The following is a 21,794-nucleotide window of genomic DNA, read 5'->3' as shown; positions in this document are numbered from 1 at the left end:
TAGGGTGAAAAGGTGATACAGTAAAAAGGTGATGCAGTATGAAGTAACCATTGCTCTAAGAACTAATGTTTCCTACTTGGAAAGATTTTTTGCACTCCTAGAAAATGTCCACTTGCCAGGTATAGTTCATAGATTTAATCAAGTAATCCTTTTTGTATTTCCAAGGTGTCCATGTTTTAGATTTTAAAAGAAAAAAACTTAAACCTATGGTAAAATAAAGAGAAACAAGCTACAGTTTTTTTCCACTTTGACTACTACTATCATAAACCGCTCTAAGGAAACTACTATGCACTGTGTTTCATTATATATATATTTTTTTCCCATCTAGATAATGATCAAAATAATCCTGGATCTACAGGGTCTTCCTGAGGTGAGAGGCAGCAGTATCTGTTCTGCATGGTGTAGTGCTTGGAGCACACAGATAGAATTGCAGTCAAAATTGTCAGTCTTTAGTATCTGGTTTCTTGATACAAACTCAGAATAACACTGACCTCTATCCTTCTGCTGTAGACTTTGCACTCTGCAGCTTGTCCTATAAAAAAAAAAAACTTGAAACCAAAGCTCTAGAAAGACAATAAAGTGTGTTTTTTTAAGAATATGAGTCTAACCTAATTGTAGCCATGGTTGCAGAGAAAATGTAGAGTGTTATGAAATGCATTTAAACATGAGCAATGGAAGAAAGGGAATTCCAGACTCTTTTCTTCATCGATAGGATGTATTTCAGCCAATGGCATGATCTTCAGAGCCTGGCTATGCTTTGGGTAGAAGCACAGAATGGTTTACATATTTTAATTGTGTATGTTCATTCTCATGGCCATCAATATCAAAAAACTGGAAGCTCACTTGAAGGCAGGGTGTTAAACAGAGTATAAATTTCTCATACGGAGAAGAAACCATGATCATCATTGATATTCTCTTATCTCATTCAGCTTCTTTGATTTGAGTGTTGGTATCAAAAGGAAGTGACTTGAACATATTAAAGGTGATGCAAGTTTCACAATTCCCTGTTGCATATAACTTAAAAATTAACAGTTCATTAATATCCAAACAGATCTGTTTAGGGGAGACCTGACCAGAATTCAACACTAGATTCACAAGCATCTGAAAGTACTGCCTATGTGTTTTTAAAAAGGTCCAGAAGCAGCATGTATTCTTACATTTCCATTGCCTTCACCCGCAAAAGTGGTATCTCTGCTTCAGTAACTGAATAAGTAGATAGAAATTTAATTGTTTTTTTCCTCAAAGGGACTGTATTTTGCACCAAATAAGAAAAAATCAGCTTATTTTATCTAATTCATGACATACTACCCAGTGGTAGGAAGAGAAAGATGGCAGTTCCCGTTTCCTTCATGCTTTGATAGAGAGTCAACAGAGAAGTAATACAAACTGACAGGTTTTTATGACTGACCTCCTGATACCTACTGGTGCATAAACATGTAGTTGTTAGAACTTATCACTAGGGCCAGGGTTATCCCCTCCTGACTAGTAGTCTGCCAAGTCGTAAATAAATAAGCTAAAAATAGAGTTCCAAAATAATGTGTTCTATTTAGTGGATTCTGCCCCTAAAATATCATGTCCCAGAAAATTTCTAAACAGGAAAGCTGAGATTTCAGCATTTCTTGCCTTTGATTTCCAGATGTTGCACAAAGCTTGGTAGGTAGGAAGGCCACCTAAATGTCTCTCCAGAGCTGAGCACAGTCCCTGAGGGGTCTACACTGGGACCAGTACTGTTTAATCTGCATCAGTGACACAGGCAGTGGGATTAGGTGCACCTGCTACGGGTGTGCAGACAACAGTTCAGTGGTCCAGCTGACAAACCTGAGGGGTGAGATAGAATTCACAGGGACCTAGACAAAGTCTAGAGCTGTGCCATGAGGTTCCACACAGCCAAATCATATAAGGTTCCACACAGCCAAATGCAAGGTCCTGCACCTGATCCAATGCCCACAATATATGGATTTTGGAGGGCAAAGGAGGAGGAAGAAATGGTTAAATTTCAATGGGCTTGAGACCAGTCTCATGGGCCGAATGGCAAAAAGTAGTCAGAGATCTTAAAGTCCAGTTCACACACACCAAGACTGCTTTGCAACATGCCCTGCCCTCCAGTAAGTTGAGACGTTCACATAATTTAATTCTAAAGTGGCAATCCAAGTACAAATTAAAACATTAGCAGGGGTGAAGAAGCATCCCCTCTTACCTTTCCCAGATAAAATTAAGAGGAAAAATAGAGCTCATTTCTGTGCCTTTTTTTGAGAAGAAAATTTTAGGTCCCTACCCTCAGGGATTTAGATAGGCAGCTTTGTCTGGGTGAATCCCAGCTCTGATAGAATGCTGAGCTTCCACAAAAAAAAAAAAAACAAAAAAAAAAAAAAAAACAAACAAAAAAAAAAAAAAAAACCAAAAAAAACCAAAAAAAAAACCAGAAAATAATCCCTCTTTCTAAAGACCACACCATCAAGAGTTTAGTGCTCACCTTAGCAAAGGGCTAGTTTGAAACTCTGCTCAGAGGTGCTGAGTTTCACACTACACTTCACATGGAAGCAGGCTGTGGTCTCAGTTCAGTCTAGGGGCCATGCGCTGGGCTGTGAGATTACTAAATCTTACTTTTTTCCAAATTTAACTGGTTTTAGCTAACATCTAATCCTCTCTGCACATGAGAAATAATCACCAAAATAAGCAAGAGCTTTTAACTTTGAGTTTATGAGAGAGGAATATACCAAATGTGCAATACAACCACACCTAAGAGAGATTTGCAGATGATCTGAGGACAATTAAACTAAAGAAAACCCCAATGACTTTGGAGAATCTCTTCACTTCCTGTGACGGAATCTATGTGACAGAGATCAGAATTTGGCACTTAGGGCAAATTTGGAGCTGGCATGGCTCAGAAATGCTTGACAGGTGCTGCCTGTGAGGGCGGGGGGGTCTTCCTATTAGTCCCTTCCAGGGGGAGAGCGAGAAAACCTCTCTGATGCCTTAGCTCTAGAAGTCTCCTTGCCAGGTACGTGCCATATGCCTAAAGGCATTAGAGAAACATGGTTACATTTACTATCATGAGACTAGCTGGCTTTGTTAGAATATCTGACACAAACCCCACATTTTTAATGGCCTGATTTGTTTTTGCAGAAAGCTGAATCTTGGTATATGAGCTGTCATATCTGATTCTATTTTATTCTCTTATGTTTACAAAGTATTGCATAAACAGGAACAGCTGGTGTTGATTTATAAACACGAGAGCTGTCTTAAGAATTTAGGTATTATTTTGCCAACATTTAAGTCTAATCATTTGTAAGCAATTGTACTTTACTGTAGTGGACAATGGTTCTTCTGCTGCCTAAAGAAAAAGATATTTTCTAACAATGCTAATAATAGAATTCTGAATTAGACTTAGAAGAAGGATCTTATGTGCATAGGTCCATCTATTTATATATACAGATATTTATATATCTGTATATGTGTTTTTGTTCATCCAGAATTTCTTAGAGAATTACACAACAGTTGAGAGTGTTTTTGTGAAACACAGAGAGTTTTTATCTTATTCTAAGTTTTAATAAAGGGAAGGCTAAGATTTGGTTAATAAATCATTAAAAGACAGCAAACAAAGGGTATAAATAACTGGCAAGATTTTGCAACAGAGGAAAGCTATCTACCCATCTCCTAAGGATATGAGATGTTAGGTAGAGCCTTGTAGGACTTTGAAAGAAGATGGATAACAACATGAAAAAAATTACCAGGCATGGAGAGTCACTCTGGCTAGGTGATCTGAATGCAAAGAGTTGTGGGAAGCTTAAAATAGTAAACAACAATAAAACAGCAGAGGGTATTGATGAATGCAAAATAATGCATATGAGGGAAAAAAATCCTAATTAGATCTAAACCACAATGGACCCTAGCTATTATCATGCGGCACAAAAATCTCTGAACCATTATGGATAATTCCATGGAAATGTTGGTTTAATGATATGTAGTAATAAAAGAGGCCAACCACATGCTTTCAGATCAGGAAAAAAGGTAACTGGGGATGGGTACAATGGAGGCTTGCAAGTCATCAAAGTTCTGGACTTTCTGTGATTGGAGAATGATTATTCAGTTTAAAAATAATCATTGTAATAAATAAATTACAAAAAAAAAAGTCTGAGGACACAATAAAATTAGCTCACAGTTTTAAACCCAGTAAGAGGAAATAATTTTTCATGCAATGCACAAGCTGTAGAATTCATTGCTGCTGGGCTTCAAGTCACAAGCATAAACAAATTTGAAAACATATTAGGTGTATTAGCAGAAGCAGAATACACTGGCAATTCCAGAATGCAGTGCTCCAGGCACAATCTCCTATTTAGGATGAGCTGATATATCAGTAAAAAATGTTTGGTCACTTCCCAGTTTTGCTCACTTATCCTTTCCCAATCCATCTGCTACTGGTGGCAGGATAGTTGACATCTGACCCTTCTTCCCCACAAATCTTCCCTTCTGAAAAGGCTGATTCCAAGGCCTGATCTTCTGTGTAGTAAATACTAAATCCTGTAACTCCCTTTGACTTCCAGGTTCGTATCAGTGTCTCATCCTCAATTAACTGTTTCTCTGCTCATATCCCTTTCTCTCTTGCTTTCCACCAATACTACCAAAGATAGAACAATTTCTTTTCTCAGCTGATTCCACTCTCTCGCCTGCCTTCATTACACTTTCTCAAAGATTTTTAAGTTTACACAATGTGATGCTTTTCATAAGAATTTTATAAGACAAAGAGCACTCTCCTGCCAAATTTCAAATCTGTATTCCCAAATAGGATGGGCAGCAGAGGGAGGGAGGGAGTAAGGTTTGCCAGGACTTTTCAGTGTGGTCAAAAAAATATATATTCCCATTGCCTAATGACTGGAAATGTTGTAATTACTTTTACTGAATTTTTCCAAAACAAATTCAACTAAGAAGAAGAGCAGTGTGAAAAACTTCACCTCACAGAGATGCCAAACAGTTAAAGTCTGGCAAAGCTATCAGCAACTGCAAACTGAGTGCTATCATGGATAACATTATGCAACCTTAGTAAAACCTTATCTGTTGTAGCACCAAAGAGAACAAAATGTAGCACAAAATATGTGATTACTGGTGCTTTTGATATAATGAAAGCATAGATTTCAGTGATAGATTTTGGTAATAATTGCATTGCACATTATTTTAAGAGTGCATTATTTTATTTTGCAAGTTGTCACCAAATTTAAAAAATCCTTTTTGTCATGGGTCAAGAGGACTTTTAAAACTAGAAGTAATTGTAACACCAGCCCTGGCAATGACTGCAACAAATAATCCCCTGCAATTTTCTTTGTTTGCAAATATCCACAATTTTTTAAAATTATGATTGATTTTCAAAAATGGGAAACTAGCTGTATTTAAAATGAGCCATACTAACTGAAGAAAAGCCAGTTTTAAATGCAGATAAATAAGGGGATTCATAGGTAGGACTGAGGCTGGAGGCAGTAATTTAGCCCACTGAGTGCAGTGAAGCCCAATTCACCTTCTTGGTGACGGGCAGCAAGCACCAGCGCTCAGCCCCGGGTGCCAGCGCACCGCGTCCCTCGGCGCTGGCACTGCGGGGGCAAAGCAGGGCACACACACTGGGGCACTCGGAGCCAGCAGCTCCTCCAGCCCAGGACATGACTCCAGCTCCAAGGGGAATCAGCTGCAAGGACTTGTACAGAGTCCCTCCCTTTTCTCTGGCCTCTCATATGTAACTATCAAGAGGTGCTGTATAGATATAACCAAAATAATAAAAGATAGATTTTCATATGTGCCTTCAGAGTTTCCTGGCTTTTCCATGCTTTTAAAAAAAATAGTGGTCCATTAAGACTGATCTTTATTAATTATATCTAAGGTGATAATTACACTCCTAAACCAACTAATAATGGCCAAGCTCTTAGTTCCTTGGAAAGTGGTTAAAGTGTTCTGTTTATGGCTCTGTAGATCAGAAGAACTTTATTTTTCATAGATCAAGAAGACTTGATCGAACATACTTGTTTGTTTTTTGAATGTAAACAGAAACAGTTTTCAGATGACAGAAAGGCTACCACCAGTTTACAAGATCTGCTCATTAACAAATCTGCTGTTTTCAATACAGAATTCTTACAGGTCATGTTCACATCAGGGCCTGTGACGTGCCTCCCTTATTTATGACACAGGGACCCTTTCAGAACTTCTCTGTCACCAGCCTAAAGGTAAAGGCAAGCTATGTACCATGTGCATCTTCTCCCAATAAAAGCTTCCAAAGGAATTCCACACTAAACTTAATTGAATTTTATAGAGATAAAATATTGAAATCTTCATGGGTCCACTCCCACTGGACTAATACAGGGGTGATTTGGGCTATCGTAAGAAGATGCAGTGGAAAACTGGTCTGTAGCTTGCATTTGAAACATGAGAAGCTATTCTGCAGGCTGAATAAATGACACTGGAAAGCAGGTGACACAAATATTTCTCAGAGAAAACCCCAGGTCCTGCCCCAGTATTTACAGTCCTGCCTTCCCTATGTACCAGCCAATATACTAGCATTTAAGAATAACCTTGCATTGTGAATTTGCTGTTAAGTAGCTTCATTTTTTTTCAGCAGAAAAGAATTTTAAGTTCAAATACAGCAGAGCCATTCTCAGCTGGGTTTGATTCCTTTCACCAGAAGAGATTCTGATTCTCAAATTGAGGAGAGAGAATTCAGGTTATATGCTCAAAGAAGGCATCTTCTGGACAGGTAATCAGAAATTTTATTTCTTTTTTTTTTTGTTGTTGTTGTTGTTGCTTTTTTCCTTCCCCTTTTGAAACAGATCAAATTTCATACAAAGAATCATGGAGAAACAATAAACATGGAAGCCTAGAATAGCATTTTTGCAGAAACAAGTTTCAGGATAGAATAACACTTTAATTTTTTCCAGGCTTCCCACAGTATTGCTGGCAAGCCTTGAAAGCTGTAGAAGAGCAAGCAAACAGATTCTAAATCTCTACCATAGGCCAGATTGTATTCAGCCCTGCATGGGACTGCAAGAAGCGAGCCCAAGGGGAGAGAAAACAAAGAACCTCCTCCTGTGCTGAGGCATAAAACAGCAGGGAAACATGAGCACTGTCTCATGCAAAGATGAATCATGACATCAGTTTCTCCCAAAAAGGGCTGGGAAGAGTTCAGGAGTGACTGGCAGTTGTCCCTCCTTGGCAGTGGCCACCGGAGCTGTTCAAACATGAGAAAACATCTTTTCAAAGGACTGCTGCATTTCACCTGCCAAATTTCTTTACAACTCCTGAAAAGACCTCAGCCAAAATGCATGGAGACATCTCTAAAGGAAGCCCTTCCTCTTTTAAGCTGTGTCCAGCACAGCCCCCAGTATCAGTCAGCTTATGGAAAGGGATGTCTGAATCCCAGGAAATAAGAAATTCCCAGGAATAAACATATAATGTGTGTACTGACTACACAGACTAGGCTTCTAAGAGATTTTTGGTGGGTTTCTTTGGTTTTGGGGTTTTTTTCAAAGTATTTTACATCTGTGATCCTAGAAGCTGAGGAAATATTTCTAGGAGAAAAAAAACTTGAGTTTTTTAGAACACTAGCATCATATACTTGGAAAGAAGTCATTCCCTCTGTGCAAGGCACAAAATGAAGAATGGGTGGTTTGTTTTTGTCAGACAACAGTTGAAGGTGAAACAAGAATATGCTTGTTGCTCCCCCATCTAGAAGACTGGTGTGTTTTTACACCTTATCCTTATTTCAGGTAAACATTTATGCAGCATTTTCAGGACTTCTGAATTCAGCTTCTCTATTAGCAGATTTACAAACTAACTAAACCAGTTGACACAGACTTTCTACTGAAACAGAATCTCTTTTTGACAAAACACTGCTAGGTATTTAGCACATGTGCTTTACTACTGTTCACATAAAACTACTAAATAATTAAAGCAAAGAAAATGTGTCAGATTGGAGGGTGGAAATAAAACCATCTTGCTGACCACCAAACAAATCCTTGCTTCTGAAATCCTCTCTTGCTTCTTCCCATTTATTTGTTTGTTTGATCATTCAGACTTCTAACTCTGCTCCTAACCCAAATTGTCAACTGCAGAGTATAGTTGACAGGATAAGGATAATAAGGAATAATAAGGAAAAATAATTTCTTGAAGAGACCTCATGGTCATGCAGCAACACAATATTTTTTTTCACAGATTTCTTCCCCTGCACCTCCTCTGCAGGAAAATCTGATGAAGATGGGTGTAACCAGAAAACCTACAAAATTTTTCCCTGCTTTTGAAAACAGCAAACCATGTTCCATGTAACAACTTATCAATCTACTCTAATGAAAAAAGTTTCCTCTTTAATTATATGAGCACAAGACCCCTTTATTTTCAGCAGCATTAAAAATTAACAGTATTTTTACTAGTATGCTTTTAAATTATAGGACTCTTTCTTTTAAAAATAAACACATTGGAAATTAGTTAATCAGCATCAAATGAAGATATGCACAAAATTATTCAAACAGTAGAAATGATCCTTCTGCAATGATCAAATAAAATTTGCAATTCACTCTCTTAAATTATATTAATATTTAAAATGGCTAAAACATCAAAACACCATGGTAACACATTTTTATCCTTTGCAGCTTAGTTCACAAGTGACTCTTGTTGATATGTTGTGACTTTAAAACACAGGTGCATAGGGTACATGGTAGCCTGTAACAAAAACACCATGAAGCAATCTTCGTCTCTCAGCTGAATATATGGAGTTTCATTCATATGAATGATCCACATACCAGCTGTGGATGCAGTAGCACAATAATTTGTTATAGCCAAAGAAATGCCAAAATTCTTATATTATATAAAAACCATGCAGCCCTTACAATTTTAAAGCAGGATGCATTGATGCATCCTTCACAAACAAATAAACAAACAACTATTCTTGGCAACCCCGAAGTCTTGACAGTTTTTAGCTTATGTCTCTCAGTGAATACTCCTTTCTTTCCCTTACACTGGCCCCTGGCACATTTTATATGAGGATATTTAATAGACCCCATCAGCTCATAGTACACAAGGCTCAGAATTGGTTGCCTGTGCAGAATAGGCTGGGAAAGCTGCCTCAACAAATCTGTTCATGCTTAAGGTCTGGTCACTGCCAAGTGACGTGCTCAAGACAGCTGCCTTTCCATCCTCTGCTGTTAGTTTAACTCCACATTCACAGCAGAAAGGACAGAAGATACACTCTACAACTATGCCAAAATAGAGAAGCAACACTGCTCTTAGGCCCAAAATTCAACCCTGCTGGTACAGAGCTGGTGTCTAATTTTCTCTGGCTCAAGAAATTTAAAACAAGAAAAAACAGGGGCCTGAATTTCATCCATTCTCAGGAGTGTGAGAGACTTGAGAAAGCTTAAGCTTACTTAGGGATCTTCCTTCTATTAGTCATGGCAAATATATTTGAGCAATAAATAGACATGAGCAGAGAATAAAAAAAAGACGTAAAATAATAATAGATGCAAGGTTGACAGTGGGGCAAAACTGATGAAATTGCTGGAGGATTCTGCCCTTATGTAGAGACCCAGTCATGCTGCCAAGGTCAGCTGGAGCTTGGGTTATCTGTTGCCCAAGGCTATTCTACCTTGTTTTTCATTCAGGGATCATTGTTCTCCAGTTGTTTACGTGGATTTTATTCCCCTCTTTTCTTCATACTGTCTTCCCTTTCCAGCTTGCAGTCCCTTCCTGGTTGTGCACCAAGAAATCCAGACTACTCTAATGGGAAAGAGCAGCATTAGGTGAGAACAATTTTCCTCTAAAGAAGAGAAAGAGACAGAGAGAAGGTATTTAACAAATCCTTTGTAAAAACTGACAAATTCACTAATTATTTTTAAGGATGGTTCATGTATCTAACTGGAGAGGGGATATTATTTAAATATCTTTATCACCATAAACAAGGTAGTTAAACAAAACAGGGTTTTTCCTGTATTTTAATGCCATTTAATACACTACATTTATCCATACTTAAGAGATTCATCAGAGGGAACATGATAAAGAAGAAATGATGGAGGGGAGGAAAATAAAGGGGAGAAAGAAAGGCAGATAACAAGGTGTACATTATATCATACACATAGCAGGATAACTGAGATTTTAGAGTGGAGGTATAAGTTAAGATTTTTACAGTGAAATGTTGTACTTGGGCAGGGAAAGACCAAGAGACCTGAATCGCCATCATGAGTCTTACACTTAGCTTTTGTAATCACTTAAATCACTTAGCTTTTGCATCACTTAAAACCATTGCAACATAAGCCAAAGCTTTTTTATTCCTTCCTTTAGGGTCAGTATCTGTAGAAAACTTTACAGGAAACACATTCAATACACTGAACTTTCACAGGAAAAATTATATCAAGGGGCAGAACCAAACCCTGACATTAGCAGTGCCAGCTCCCATTGACTGAAGATGGAACTGGATTTGCTTCTATCAAAGCTGACTTTGGCAGAGGTAGTCCCATAAAGCCATGTATTAGACTTCCTTATCTTTTCCTCTCTGTGGAGATTTGAGATGATTTTTAAGCTGCTGCATGACTTACATGCCCCTGAGTGCAAGATATAGAACTAATTTAATATTTTGCCTACCTTGGAACTAATACTTTTAATTTTTTGTGAAAGGGGCAAAATATGTAAATTTTTAAAAATAACAATTAGTGTCACTAATGTAGCCATTATTTTCTGTTTAAGTTTTGTTTCAACTATATTTTATTACATTTCTTTATTTTCTTTACTTTGGCTTTTTACATTCTCCAGGACAATTAGAACTTCCTGATGAAATAAATAATGTATAAAACTTCAGGATAAAACTACTGCATGCATTTGGAGGACAGTATGCATAGAAAGAATCCCTACAGGAATCTAAATAATCTGTTACTTAGACATGAAAGATAACCACCACTGGAAGCCTAAGGAGCCTAGATTTTTAAGAGATTCCTTGACACTTGAAATCAGATAGGATCAGTTCAAAGTTCCTCAAACGTTCAGAAGAAACAGCTAAAATTTTTCTACTCTGCCTAAATTGTATACTTTCCATTTTAAATATATGCATTGAACCTATTTTTATAATGCAATAAAGTTTGTATAGCAAAATAAGTAGACAGCACAGCCTTTAGCAATGTGTTGTAGAACATAATTTAGTGAAACAAAAACATCTGGCAATTTTTTAGCAGCAGAAGAAACTTCTTTCTCTTTGAGAAAAAAAAAGCACCTAACATGGTCTGTGTGTACACAGAGTTCATTCACTTTCCAAAAAAAAAAAAACATTAAAATTTTAAAAAGCATTTTCCAAACAGTTAGCCTCATAAGAAATGGTTGTATGTCCTTTATATGGGATTTAAAAATTTCTTTGTGTGAACAGCATTAATCAAGGTCACTATTTGATTCAAGATCTGTCCCTGCACCATGTCAGTTGTACAGCTTTGGGAAAAGATCTTTAAACCTCTGTAGAAAAGACTACATGGAAATAGCTGATAAACTGGTATTGATTTTCACATATCGCCCTTGTCAAAAGGATTTATTGATGTGTCAATGCATGTTGTGGCAAGGATCATAGCAGGATAGCTTTAAAGGATTTATGGTGAATCTACAGGCTTTAATACACTCTGTGGTAAATAACTAACAAGTACTGTGTGTATTGATTCTTGTCGTGTGGTCAATGGAATCTTTAGCCCACTAATTGTTCTTATTGACAAAAGGTTCATGATCTAAATGAGCAACAAAACATCACTCCTAACCAAAGATGCTTTTCTTCACCATTCGCCCCCACCAGGAACAATGCTTAAACACAGAAGTCTTCATCAGGACTCTGCCTCACTAACTTACTGGTGGCTGGTTAGTGTTTAGATCCCTGCTCTCCCCCCTGCAGTGGTTCCATGCACCTTTAAGCATCTGTAACTCAATTTAAAAGTTGCAGGACAGTTAACTGTGGTTACAACTTTATTCCTCATTAGGACTTCTACGTGGGCATCTTACTCCAACTTCAGACACTTGGATTCAGAACTATTTGTGGTTTATTATTTTCAACATTTAAAAAATTCAATATTTAAATATATGTGGGTGCAAAGATCAAAAAATAGTTTGATATCTGCAAAGAATTTTCTGAGAAAAATATTATTTTTGTGTTTCTCTAGGTGTGTGTTCATTCTTAGCAGCTCAGCTTTTAATTTTATTATCTACAAACAAAGAAATAAACAATTAAATAGTTGTAAAAAGATTTATCAAATTTACTGCGAGTGTAAAATCAATACCCAGAACTAATATAGCTGGTAAAATAATTATTACTTAAACAACAAGCAAAATTTCCATTCACACTTAAGCAGAACTAGGTAAATACAGCATGTGTATACAGAACCACCAATTTGTTCCATTAGCCTTGTGTCTTCCACTGAGTAATAAATACAGATTACAATGTTTTTGAAAGTCTGTTGGATCAGCCTGTCTCCCATGGGAAAAAAAAAAATCAGTCATAAAAACCCCAACACTCCAAGATAAAACAAACAAAAAAGTAGGCAAGCACTAAAGCGTGCTTTCTAAAGACCTGAAAACTGGTTTATACCCCTCTTCCTCCTCAACTGCTTGAAAAAAATATAACATTAAGTTTATCAGAGTTGGATTCATTTGTGCCAAAGACAGAAAAATAAATTAAGAACTGAAAATTCCGAAGAGCAAAAGCAGGATTTTTTTCTTCTACAAACCAATCTGTAGGATTCAAGATAGAGATGGGAATTCAAACTTAAGTTTAAATACTGATAGATCATTCTGAAAATTAACATTACCTTCTTTGTCTTTTTTTTTTTTTATTAATTTGAAGTTTTAATTGCCTTTGTATCTTTCTACAGCAATGTTTGCAAGCCCATTTAAAAAGTGCTTTTGCCTGAGCAGTGCAGATTATTATTGCCTTAAGGTTGCTTTGCTTTCCTAAAAGGGCAATTTGTGGCTTGTGGGGAGCAAGTTTGTGGTAAAACAGACTGACTCAACGTCTAGCCTACTTTAAGGAGGGTTGACTTGAGATGGAACTTCTCTTCACATCAGATCTATACTAGCCACTCATCAGCTTGATAGCTACAGATAAACCAACAACTTCCTATGTAAATATTTACCAGTTCAAAGCATGCAGCCAACCTGATACTCATACATACAACAAACGTATGGGCAGAGAAATTCTTTCAAGTACATTGGAATCAAGTAATTTTTAGTAAAATGCCTGAAAGTTCAATCTATAAATGTATTTAGTATTTGTGCTGTCTTGACAACTTGAGCCAGTCTATGTTACTGAACTCCCTTTGACCTTTTCTTCCCAATAACTTTTAGGTAAAATTATGTGATTGAAAACACAGTTTACTGAATCCGCAACAAGTTAGGGAAAATGTGCTCATATGTTTTATCTTGATTGAATTAAAAGAATTTCTGATCCTAATCAATAACACTGGGGTATGTGTTTATGTACATGCCTAAATGCCATTTGCTTTAGCAGATATTAACAGCTCTGCTGTACGGGGATCCTTTCCTCAAACAGAACCTTCATTATAAGGTAGCTACTGGCCTCATTTCCTTTTCTTATAATTTCTTAGCATTATATTATAAAATTATATTTTTGCCACATTCAGGTCATGTGTCTTAGAAGCAGTGGATATGAATATAACATACAGCCTGGATACCTTATATCTAGGGTAACAACATCAGCAAAAGGACAGAAAAGGAAGTTCTTAAATTTTTCCAGCATTTATTAATCCAAGGTCTCATTTCAAAAAAAAAGCGCTACCATTTCAATCATACACACTAACATACCGAGAAATGATTTAGTGATGAATAAATAAATTTTAACCTGTTCAGTCAAATTGTATTCTTTAATTCACATAATACCTTCATTAAGATCCAGCAATCCTTCTTACATCATAATAGATAAGTAAAATAGGAACTTATTAATAAAGTATACTATGAAGGGCAATATAACAAATATGTCCTGGTTTACAGGGTTAGAAGGTATGACTAATTACTGGTATTGTTCTTTACAACCTCCTGATGAGATTAATAATAAAATACCACATGGTACTTCACCATCTACTGCTCAATTCAATATTTAGCTGGCAATTTAGCTTCATCTGAATATAATCTTCAGCAGCTCCTTAGAAACCAAATGTTACAACTAAGCAATACAAACATCCATTGCAGGCAGTGTTGTGCATGCTTTGCAAGAAGTAGGAAAGGGACTAGTTAAAAGTGCTGAAAAGGCAGCACAGAGCAAGGTGATAAGTATCCTGCATCTAAGCTGTGGCATTCAAGCATGTGAAATGCAGTAAAAAACCATCCCAGTTCTTGTAAGTTATTTGACAGGCAGAAGTGTAGTTGGAGAAGTCAGAATGATAGACAACCTTTTGCAGGGATTTCTGCAATTATATCATAGTTGTGTACAATGCCCCACAAAACCCCCCATATTTTCTCAAAAGCACAAGCTAAATAACAAGGAAGTTGCAATAAATTAAACTTAAAAGCAATGCAAGAGAAAAGGTTCTAATTAAGAAACTTTGGGGGGCTTTTTGTTACCCGGATTCTCAGTTAAGTGTGCTAATTCACTCTTCAAAGAAGTAATTTGCTTCTTCATCTTTTTCCACTCCATCAGAGCAACATTGAGTCCATGACATAGGATGCCAACAGGGCAGCTAAAAGGTGAAGATTAGTAATATAATGCTGATCAAGGGGAGTGAGGTTCAGAAAACAGGTTCATACCTGGTAGATAACTAATATGCCTGCTTCACTCCAGGCCAGAGCCATCACAGCCAAAAGCAACATGGGAAGGATGGGATTATCCATCCCCCTTACACTTCTCCAATTTCATTAATATTCTGTAAATTTTAATATGTACAGTAGTAGAATATTTTAAAGACCAGGAAAGGGATTGAAGTGAGAGTATTTTGATCAAATGCAGTTGGCAATGATGTATATGGTGTTTGCTGGGGACATTGCCTGGGCTGATGACAGAGCTCCACCATGAAGATATTTTATGTTTTCAGTAACTATCAGCACTGTCACTAAAGGCTCATCTGCAAGTGTCTCCTGTGTCCAATTATCACTACCCATTTTGGTAAATGACAAGTTATCAGGACAAATCTGTCTTCCAGACTCCTTCTGGGTATTTAAACATAGCACATTTCCCTGTTACAAGCTAAATCTGTGGGCATAAGCACTATAAATGCAGTTTACCAAATTTATGGCAAGACTGCCTTTCTTCTTTTGAAGAAACCAAAAAGCTTTTTATGGTTTGAGTACAATTTCTCTCTCTTTTTTTAATATAGAGATGGTTTGATTCTTTCTATACCACATCAGGTCAGAGAATGAAAGGAGGATTTCAGAGGAAACAGGAAAATCAATCCACTTTCAAAGTGACTGTAATTTGCAGCAATAAATAGGATTCTACGAAATATGCATTTCTACCTAAATATTCATTTTCCCTGCAAATCATCCCAACATGATAATCCAGTCTCTTCAAACTACACTGTGTGCCACTCTGTGCTGGCACAATTTGGGCTCAGCTTCAGTCTAGTTTCTCTGGGCAGGACTGTGACCTATTTCTTTGGTCTAATAGAAGAAAAATAACAGCTTTCCCAAAGAATTCCCAAACCTGGATGCTCTCTCTTGGGAATGCTGTCTCCACTGGACAGAGAGGGTTTTCCTCTACCATACCAGAGATTTTCCTCTACGCCCACTACTATTCCTACATGGGAGAAGAGGGAAATAGTAATATAAGATTTACCTTCTTAAAGGCTTCCCTGCTGATGACAAATGTCTGTTTTTAAACATTCCCAATCTTAAGTGTAATCTGTAATGCATTCATAATTAGAGGTGCCCTTAAAGATGAGTGTGAAATTCAAGTGTGTAATTATTCTTACTCCAGCCAATGGAACACACTGCCCTGAGGTGGCTGCCAAGAGCTGTAAGGCTGGCTCCAGGAGCACTCTCATTGCTACTTTCTGCAGTGGCCATGCTGGGGGAGAGATGGGGCAAAGGAAGGAATTTCTGTACAAGCCTGACTGATCTCAGTTACATGCTCCTGAGTCATGCAACCAATAGTGCACCGAAGACAAGCAGCATCCTAGAAAGAGCCCCCATCTGTGTCCTCAGGCAAGCCTTCTCTATAAACAGCGAGGCAGGCATCTCAGCTACCTTCTCAGGCTCCTCAAAACCAGCAAGGAGCAGATCATTTCACACTTAGACTTCAGTCACATGTTTGCTGTGTAAGTACAGTCAAGAGACTCCAGTCAAAGGCACACTCTAGGCAGCATTACGACAAGGAAAAGCTGCAAATTTAGCTACCAAAAAATACTCAGGAGGCCACAAAATATCCCCAAAAGGTCATAAAAATAGTTGAAAGCCTTTAATCCCCAGAACCTCTGGGATACCAAGTTCTGTGCCATTCCTGCTTAGCTATCCAAGCAGATCGCAATGTTTATTTTTCTTGAAGTACATTTCCAACTGTTTTCAACTTGAAAATATTTTCCAAAACCCTCTGGCCCTGCCAGGAGCAAACGTTTTGGTGCCTGTCAGGATTGGGGCTCAGTGCTCAGCTCCTCTCACTTTCTGGTACTTCCTCCGTGAAATGGGGAGTTACTGCTTCTTCCCAGCCCTGTTAACCTTGTTTATTTAGATGGAAAACTTGTTGGGAGAGAAACTGTCTCTCACCATATGTATGCAGACTACTCCAAACAATAAGGCCTTTGCCTCTCCAGGCACTATCAGCATTTAAGTAAGCCAAGTGATGATAATTCTTAGAGAAAAATGCAGGAAAAATAACCTAAAAATCACCAGAATTGACATAAAACTCTCCAGCAGATGGGGGCCTAGCACTCCCTGAGGGCCCTGCTTATGCGAAGACCAGTTACTTGTAAACATTTATAAATTCTGGCAAATATGTACAGACTTCCATGGAAGCAATTGCATTCCCCTTCTCTTCCGTCAGAGGCAGCTGGTGCTGTCTGAAATACGCCCCATCTTTAACTACATACACATATATGTCTGTAAAATGAGTTCTTGTATGTGCTGAAGTGTTGAGGGCAAGGAAAAACTCCCATGAAAAGACAGTTCTAAGAATCATTATTTTTGAGTAAAGTATCACCCTTGCAAGACACACAAAGCAAAGCTGTTGTCTTACTCAAGTTACATTAGATGTCCCGGCCAAGTTAAGCTACACTGCTCATTTACAGGTAGGCACATTTTATCCTAAAGTTTTCTTGACAAAATAATTAAAATCTGTTTTACAAAATATAAAATGACAAGTTATAATGTCCTCTCAAGTGTTTCAAGTCATAAGTAATTTATATTTATAAAATATAATGGCTATTGCATACTGTAATAAGGTAAGAAAAATCAGATTCAAATTAACAGACTGCAATAAAATCAAATAGTAAATACAACTCTGTCATGGTACAAAATTAAGATGTTATAGGAAGATAATTACTAAAATTATCTTTATTGATAGCAATAATCACTAAACAAAATCAGTACTTTTAACTCGCATATAACAACTATACTGGCAAAAAGGACACCCAACAGGATCACAGTTGCAATACAAAAAAGCCAAAGAAATCTAACTGGAATGAGACACCTGGCTCCCATCTGCTGCTCTGAATGGCTCCTGACCTGACAGAAACCTGTGGCAATGAGGTTTTCATTAGGGAACAAGCACTGAATAACTACCTGAATAAATATGACTTACCTGTAATGGCCTATTTCTAGAGAATACAGATAGAAATAATACAATGAATACAGGTGCACAAAAGTCACCACACAGTCTGAGGACAAAAACTCTGCCTTCATATATTTGGGAATACACATAATAAGGACAGTGGATAGAAGCAATCAAGTATTTACCTTACTCTGCCTAGTGGTGTCTGTCTGTCTGTCTGTCTGTCTGCAGGATTTGAATCCCTGTCCCATGGCTCTCAGAAAAGCCCTCAGCAGTTTGCAGGGCTGCACCATTGAAACTGGACTGCATGCCCTCAGGATCGAGCATGTCCTGATCAAGCACACCACCAGCTCAGCCCTTTCTGGCACAGTTAAAAACAAACCTTCCAGCACCCTTCTGATTTTGTACATTCACCAGCCTCTGCACAACTCACAACAACCCATCAGAACAACAGGTTGTTATTTCCATGTTTGCATTACCAGTCCTTGCAGTGCACTGAAGGCTGATGAAGATTTCCCAAAGCATCAACTGTGATCTGAAGAAAAGCACCTTGATTAGAGAGGCACTGAAGAGCAGCTACAGTCATACAACTCTGTCACTCTAAAGAGTGAGACCTGATGGCTGTTATCTCTTTTCCCACCAAGATGAAGAGGAAACTCACTTGGTATTTCTAAAGTACAGTTTTGCTTAATTATGCTGTCTGATCACTTTAAAGCCCTATTTGCACACAAACATTGTACAAATTAACTGAAGGAGAACAAGCTGATAAGGGTGACTATGCAGATAGGTTTGAATCCCTTTCAAGACAGAAGTTATTTACATCTGTTTTGAAACATTTGAAGCATCTGAAGCTGTGCTGTATCCTTGCTTCCTGTCTGGATCTAACCTGGACAGTCCTGATTTCAGGCTTTGCATGAAACTCCACTGCATCTCAGCCTTCTCAGAGAACAGCCACGCTGTTCCAGAGAAAACAGCCCCCTCAAAGCCAGGGAGAGCGCCTCGTGCTGTCCTGCTTTGTGCCCAGGTCAGTCCAGTGGGACCTCCCTAGCAAAAAGTAGCCAATGCCGCTGTAAATGTGGTGTGCTAAAATTTGCATGTAACTCTTGGGTGTTACTTAACCTGCCGAGGTAATGAGCTGACTGAGAGGAAAGGCAGCCGGGGAGAGTGAGGAAGAGAAGGCAAACAACCATGGCCCCCGAGGTACTGTTGGTACCAGGAGCTGCTGCTTTCCTGAAAAGATGAAGCATGTGAAAACTTGAGGTAAGAGTGGAAGGCCTGGAGAAGAGCACAGGTAGGAAGGACGGTGTAAGAAGCAAGGGAACAGCCATGAAGGCAGGACTAGCCAGAGCAGGGAACACTGCCAGGAATCATGCTGATTACTTATTTTTAAGCAGTCTATGGTTCACAGTTACAAGCTGTGCTTCTACAGACAGGCAGTGATGGCTATTGGAAAGTTGGTACTCCACATATGCAAAAAGCAGAATCCTTGAATGGATTCATGTATAACTTACAGAATTTGTTTTCTGTGTAATAGTTCTCTCCTGTACACTAGAATCTATTCCTTCTAATGCAGGTGATTCCTAGTTTGCTTTCTGGGCTACAAATATGGTCTGCTCAGGGTGCAGAGAAGCTCACTCTCTCCCTTCCCCCCACCTTCACTCTTATTTCAAGTCAAGCCAGTGTAAGGGATTTTACAAAAAGAGGCAGTTATAAAGGAGTCAATATCACATTACATTTACATTGTAAGGAGTTTTGGGAGAGGTATACAAGAGTATTGTTCATCTTAGCTTGTTCTGTTTAGGGAGGCTTAGAATAACATTGCAAATGACATGTCTACTCCAATAAAACACTAGAGGGCTTGGATGCCATCTCGCACTTCGGCAGAACAGTAAATACAAAGAGCCTTACTATGGGAATATGAATATTCACTAGCAACAGAGAGAGGTGAATTGTTATGCAAGTGGCAATATCTACTGCATACACTGAAATTCCACTTGCTTCACTCTACTGCACAATGTTCCTCTGCTTTTAGATGGATGTATCTGAATATATTTTGTGCCGTTAGCATTTTTATAAAATCTGACATGAACTGATTTAGTTTAAAAAGACCCCAAACAACTGAATACCACATTATTTGTAACACATTACATTAATCAGCTTGTTATAAACAGCTCAGAGAAGACATGTTCTTCTACAAGCTTAAATACTTTTCTATGCAGAAAGTAACAGATGAGTTAAACACAAATAGGAAAGCTTAGTGAGGTGTAAAGTCTTATATTAGAACTTCAAGTGATGTAATTTTAAACTGACCTAATACTATCTTAAGTCTGATTATCTGAAAATCTCAATTATAATATTTGTAAAAGTATCTTATAATATTAAAGATCAGAAAATGGGGTTAGAAATCTTCCGAAATGTGTAAGGGAGGGTCAAGGTCCATATTAATCTTCAGCTTTGATACTCAGCACAGCTATTACCAAACCTCCAGCAGTAAAACCCTCTAGTAGATCTGCTGGATAAGTGTCCACAAAAGACATTACTTCATCACTTGGACATAGTAGGAAAGCCAAGTTTGAAGTCAGCCTATAACCATTGGATGGACTTTACAAACAAATAAACCACTGAGAATGGGCTAATGGAAGAGAATAGTCTGGACAGAGGAAGTAATGCAGGAAAAAAACTCAATCCATTACTAAAACACATTATATTATTAACTGTTACCACATAGCATAGACAAGGCAAATAAGGAATAATTTAACTGAAGCATTTAGCCATTTCTCCTGCTTGCAACTGTCTGCAAATAGGCTCCTATTATTATTATTACTATTACTCTTCAGAGTTGCTCAATGAACAGTGTATTGAACACATCTCAGCATATAATGTTTGCAACTGTTCACAGGGCATATTCCTTAGATAATTTGTTAGATGCAGTTCAACATTTGCACTGTAGAACAGTCTGTGTAAAGCACAAAATAAAGTTTATGTTCCCTGACTAGCTAATATAAGCTTATAAACAATTTTTACCTGCAACCCATTGCAAAAATATATTTTTTTAAATTTAATCTTGGCTCTATCTTAAACAATGGAATTTTGCAAACTTTCACTTCAGCAATTCCTTGGCAACAGAATTTTTCATTGAAAATCATCACCATGTCTAGAGTTGAAAGAAAAAAGCCTGCAGGTGCATTGTGATGGACTTTGGTCTCTTTACATTTAAATCTGGAATAAAGATAAGCCCCAAGTAAAGGCTTCAAGTGTCTTTTTGTTGTGTTAAGAGACAGCAAGGAAAAACACTTGCATAAGTGCATCGAGCCCCGAAAGCCACTTATGTGCCATGTTCTGCACATGGTAGCAAAGCATTCAGAAGTGAGGCAGATAATATTCTACAGAGATGCATTAGAATACTTCTCAATTTAAATTTCTCAAGACCTCCATTACAGCAGTAAAGCTCATCCCAGTAATTTTACCCTTCTGAATAGGCTGAACATTAACTAAATCAGAATCAAACCACTGTGTGAAGCTTAGAAAATAATAAAAAAATAGCTAAACCAACGCTTCTATGAAGGAACAACTTCCAATAACAAACACAACTTTTCTGTTATTCTTTCCCAAAACTATGACTCAAATACAGGGAAAATTAATGTTTGAAGTTTAATTAATTAAATTATTATGGTTTTCACCTCTTACTTCATTATGACTGGTACCACAATCACTATAAAGCAACTGTCATTTGATTGAAAGGTACTGCAGTACACTGAGATATATAAATACAGGATACTTAAATTTGATTCGTTTTATCTGATGTTTTTAATAATGGATAATTGTCTTTCTTAAAACTTCCAGCCCATTTTTATTGAAACATTACTGTTTCGATGAAAAAAATGCAAATGTTGATTTTAAACCTTAATTCTGCCTGGGACAATGATATTGATAGGAAAATATCATAGTAATTCCACTGTTCGTCATAGCCCATGGATAATCAGTGGAGGACAGGAAAGTCTTTATTTGCCATTGGTATTTGGTCCTTATTCATATGCCACAATCCTTGACACCAACCTGTCACAGCTTGGATCACAGCCACATCTGTTATATGGAT

The 21,794-nt window shown here is 37.6% G+C and overlaps 1 protein-coding gene and 1 long non-coding RNA gene across 14 annotated transcripts in view; one reads left to right on the top strand and one right to left on the bottom strand.

Annotated features, from left to right (window-relative positions):
* The window catches only part of LDB2 (LIM domain binding 2), a 212,513-nt gene that overhangs the window by 153,972 nt on the left and 36,747 nt on the right, over positions 1-21,794 (bottom strand). The window lies entirely within an intron of this gene.
* LOC128787021 (uncharacterized) lies at positions 6,607-10,385 on the top strand. Its single transcript, XR_008430538.1, has 3 exons — positions 6,607-6,733; positions 9,701-9,767; positions 10,306-10,385. It is a non-coding gene; the product is annotated as an uncharacterized LOC128787021 (long non-coding RNA).

This window comes from Vidua chalybeata, chromosome 4 (genome assembly GCF_026979565.1).
Source record: "Vidua chalybeata isolate OUT-0048 chromosome 4, bVidCha1 merged haplotype, whole genome shotgun sequence".
Classification (NCBI taxonomy): domain Eukaryota; kingdom Metazoa; phylum Chordata; class Aves; order Passeriformes; family Viduidae; genus Vidua; species Vidua chalybeata.
This window is presented reverse-complemented; position numbering and strand designations above follow the sequence as displayed.